Genomic DNA, 4,761 nt, shown 5'->3' on the forward strand with positions numbered 1-4,761 from the left:
CCAGGCCGCGTCCCCGAGCCCTCCCCACCGGGGTGTCCGTAGCCGCTGGGGCGGGACGGGGGGGAGGCTGCCGGGGCCCCTGGGGTAGTAGGGGCTCTCCGGGGACGGTGCTGGGGATAAGGTGTTCTCCCCGGCCTTGACGACCCGGGACTTCAGAGAGGGGGAGCTGTTTCCCCGCTGCCCGAGGTAGGCCCAAGTTCCCTCTGCCCCCGGTTACAGGGCCGCAGCCCAGGGCGCTGCTCTCCCCTTCCCCGCCCCTGTCCTTTCCTTGGCCGTCAGCCTTTCCACGGGGTTTGCCTACGGGCTCTCCCCTCCCTCGGTGGTCTTCCGGGGAAACGGCGTCCTTGGGCAGGTTCTGGAGAGATTGGTCAAATTGAAGGTCCCAGTGCAGGTGCCTTATGAGTATTTGTTATTTTCAGTTAAAACCTTGTGCCTGCCTTTTGTAGCAATGCGTATAAGGGGCGTGCTGTAATGTAGTCATCTGACAAATTGCTCCTCAGCTCCCCAAAGGAACTGCCTTCAGGATCTGACTAACTCTGGATGCACCCGGTTGTTATCTTAATTTCTCCTTTAGGTTGTTTAAAACAACCCAATTGGGTGACGTTTGTTTGTGTTTCTCAAGAATTGGATCTAAGAGGTTTCTGTTTTTTACGTGGATGCCTATAATGAAAATGCAGAAGTGATTTTTACTGTTGCAGGGATCAGTATGTGGAGCCTACACATTGTTCCCAGAACTGGTGCTTTGGGGTGCACACTGCACTCAGGAATTGAGCTCTGAGCCATACTTTCAAAATGAAACAGTGTTATTTGATTGTAAAAAAGGATTGTAAAAAAAAAAAAAATCCACTGGCCATAAGGGGTTTTGAAATGCTATCACAACCACCACAGTGGTTGAATTGGACACACATTAAACTGATCGGGCTGAACAGGTAGTCTGAATTTGTTGCTGGATGGCCAGGTGCTTCTGGAGGAAAGCTTGTCTAGAGAAAGCTTACTTTAGCTGTTGCTTCTCATCTGAAATGGCACCCATCCAGATGGCTGCTTCCAGGGGAAATTGACTCTTTGAAATTTAATAAAACATTTCAGTGAAAAAGATGGATCGTTGATTTCAGAAATAGAAAAAGAATTAGTGTCGTCTTTTTTTTTTTAAAGTATGCCTGTCTCACCCAAGAGTAGATGTAGCAGCTTTAGCAGTCCTCTTAGTTTGGAATTGATTCCCTGTGCCCGTTTGGACACCGAGGAGGAAAAGCTGTTGGACAGAAAGAACAATAGAGGAGAGCCACCTGATAAAAATACAATAAAGAGTGGGTTATACATTAAGGGAAAGCCACTACCTTAAAAATTGGTGCTATCTAAAAAATTGTTAAGGATTTGGGACTTCGAGGTACTGCTACACCTACGTGTACTCCGTGAACAAGGTGAAGAGAGCTTCCTTATTGAATGCAGTGTGTTAAAGCATGCAGTGTTGCCTGGAGGAAGAGCAAATACTTTTATTGGGTGGAACTTTGGATCTCTGGTTCACTGAGAGCGCCATATCCAGACAAGAAAAAAAAAAGAAGCTGTGACAAGCCAGGTACTCATCAGGGGACACCGACTCTTTGGTGACATCTTCAAGCAGAGTGTGGTGTACATTGGGCTGTGGTTGACAGCCGGCGTCACAACTGTCAGCAGTAAGGGAGGGTGAATGTGCCTGTGACATGTCTGTGTCAGCCATCTCCCCAGAAAGTGGTTTCAGCAGTGGAGTTTGATGTATGTTCTCGGCTCTCACGTTGGCAGTTATGGTATGGCAGAGGCAGCGGGCTGGTTTTTCAGCTGGAAGAGGAGAAGGAGGAATGGACTACAAATGCGCTCTGGTAAACGAGAGCTGTCAAAGAGATTTGCTGTAGATGTGGGTCATACCAGTGCAGCCATTGCAGCTGTAGCAGTAGAGGATTCTGGAGAAGATGGAGGGAGTTTTCTTCGTGAAAGCAATACAAAGCCTTTTGATGCCAGAAATTAGGGCAAACACATCTGTTGTCTGGAATTTCTCAGCTGACCCTTGGTATACCTGGCACGCTCCTTACAATGTTTAAAAAATGTGTCAGACAGGGCAGGGACTCGCCTTGGTGCTTCCAGTGTTGCAGCAACACTTGCAGACCACACACCCTGCATGCTGGGCCTGAATGTGATGGTGCTGCTGGTAACCAGAAGCTTGGGAAGTGTTTCTGGATTTTTCTACTGTTACATGTGAATTTTTGCCCCCTGAAGGTGACATATTGAACTATTTCTTTTCAACGGATAGGCTCAGAGCCAGTTGTGGTTTAACATCTCCAGGCTTGGGTGTTCCTGTTCCATCTTTGCCTTCTAAGCCAGGTGCCTGGGAGGAGAAAGGACATGAATCTTAACTATGGGACGCAGAATCTCAACTACATGCTACTATGAAGGAACTCAGTTATGTGAATGCACTTAAATAACAGATACACAGAGCTATTATAAAATTGATTACTGAAGACGCTTTTTTTTTTTTCAAGGCCAACTTAAGTTCATACAGGTTGTGGCGCTAGGCAGTTTCCGTCTAGAATGTGACTGTACAGCATTGTAGAAGAAACATTTTTGATGGCTTTGGAGAAAACACAACACAAAAATACCTGTTTGACTGTTGATATGTGGACCCTGAACCAACCACGGACTACTGACAGTGATGGCCTACTGGATATCTTCTGAGACACTGCACCAGAAGTCCCATTTTAGAAAACAGGCAGCTGCCTTCCACTGGCTTTGCTAAAACTTCTGCAGTATAAAGTGTCCTACAAGAACCAAGTTACCAAACTGGTGTGTGGCTTTCCCTTAATCCCCTCGCCCCTGGCTTTCCAGCTTCTGACAACGCTGCTGCTGCATTGTGGGCACAGTGCAAGGTACCAGCTGCTATGTTTTACCGTATTTTAATATTAATGATTCAAGACTTTGAGCACAGGAACACTGAGAACAGGTTAGCAGGTACTTAAGAAACTTGTTTGTTCATTCTGCTAAGGCTCATCAAATTCTTCAGAAAATCCAGCATTCAGAACCATCTACCACATGATCACTTGAAGCAGGAAATAGCTGCTCAGTGAACCTCTCCCTACCTTTTATATGTTAAAGTGACTTTAAAACATCAAAAGGTGGAGAAGCATCCTCCTGGGAAGGAAAATGGGGCTATTCTCAGTTCAATCCAGTGGTCCCAGATGTCTGATGGGTGCAAGATTCATTGCCTGCAGGTAGAGGCCAGTGGGGAACTGAAGTTCTTGGACAGGTGCTGCCATCGGTCACATCCTTCTGGCTTTGCAGAGCACTTGGAAAGACTTCCAGATCAAAGGTGTCACTGTTGCTCTTGGACTGGGACATGGGTGAAATATTTTAGGCTTGAAATGGAGCAGGGCTCTCAGATCTGAACGCTTTGTCTTGGCCACTTTACTAGATCCCTGCTGTAAAGGTTGCTTTGAAGAATTCCTTCTGCCTCTTGATGTGTCAAGCTCAAGACAGATCTGAAGCAGCGTCTGGTCTGACAGAGTTATTCTTTGACTGTTAGAGAAACACCAGGCCAATCAGCCCTTTCAGGAACAGATTGATTGCCTCTCATCTTAAGGAAGAATGTCCTAATTCAGGTTCCTGAAGTGGTGTATTTTCAAATACAGTTGCTCCAGCCAGTAAGGGACAGCTGTGCCTCATAGTAACTCCCGGATCATGATGAAAGGTGACCCCGACTCAATGGCAGAAGCAGCTCAGACCATCATCTGCTTTAACCTTTGCCTTCTTGGCTGGCAACCTTGCAGTTGCCCTGAGTGGGTCTTCAGTCCTGTAACCCCCAGTCCGTGTTTAGACAGTATTTAACAATTAGAATTGACTAAAACAAATGTAAAGAGTGGAAATTATTGCTATTCCGCTTCAGCTTTGGACAACTTAGTTTTAGATTTTCATTCAGAGGATGAAGTGTGTTAGCAAGAGGCTGTTCCATGCTTTAGACGCCATGAAGATGCCTGGTTTACAGGCACATTGTAGGGTGGTTTTTCAGCCTGCAGAGCATGCTAAGGGGCAGGTAAAGCAGCAGCAGCTGTTTTTGCAGCTGGGGTAACGCTGACCAATTGAAAAGAGGGGTTAGAACACGTAGTTACTGGTTCTCTTCCTTCCTTGTCATCCGACTGGGGCGTTAAGTATCTTTAATATTTTTATAAGAAATTAAAGGCACAAAGCGGACCAGCAAGAGAAACTGTCCAAGTGAAATACTTTGTGCTTTATAACCAAAAAGTACTCACAGGTAGGTGCAGTAACACTTCTCTCAAGAAGTCATTGGGGTGCAAAAAAAATTTTGTTCCCTTTTTGCTGTTCAGATAGAGAACAAAGGCAGGGCACCAAGCTGGAAGGTTAGACCAGGGAGTAGGACTGTTTCTTCAGTACCAAGAAAGACAGGCTTGTAAAAGAAATGAACAGATTTTCATTGTACTATTTATCTTCCCTTAGCAAAGGTGAAGTTTGTGGCACTTGGTGGCATGTTTTTCCTGACCCCTAGCTACTGCATCTGTTTTTTGGTTTTGGTTTTTTTTTTCAAAATGAATTTAAAATTTCTTAATGCAACAAATTTACTAGAGTTCTGGAGAAAAAAAGTGTTTAAAATTCTCATCGACTTCCATTAGAGACTTGCTGAGTGCACCAGAGTTACTCATTTTTATACAGACTTTCAGAAGTTAGTTCAGTTGATTTCTGTTTAGTGCAGATTGCCATGTTAATTGACACCAGTTTAAAAAA

The sequence above is a fragment of the Athene cunicularia genome (genome assembly GCF_003259725.1).
Source record: "Athene cunicularia isolate RWA chromosome 26 unlocalized genomic scaffold, athCun1 chr26_part1, whole genome shotgun sequence".
Classification (NCBI taxonomy): domain Eukaryota; kingdom Metazoa; phylum Chordata; class Aves; order Strigiformes; family Strigidae; genus Athene; species Athene cunicularia.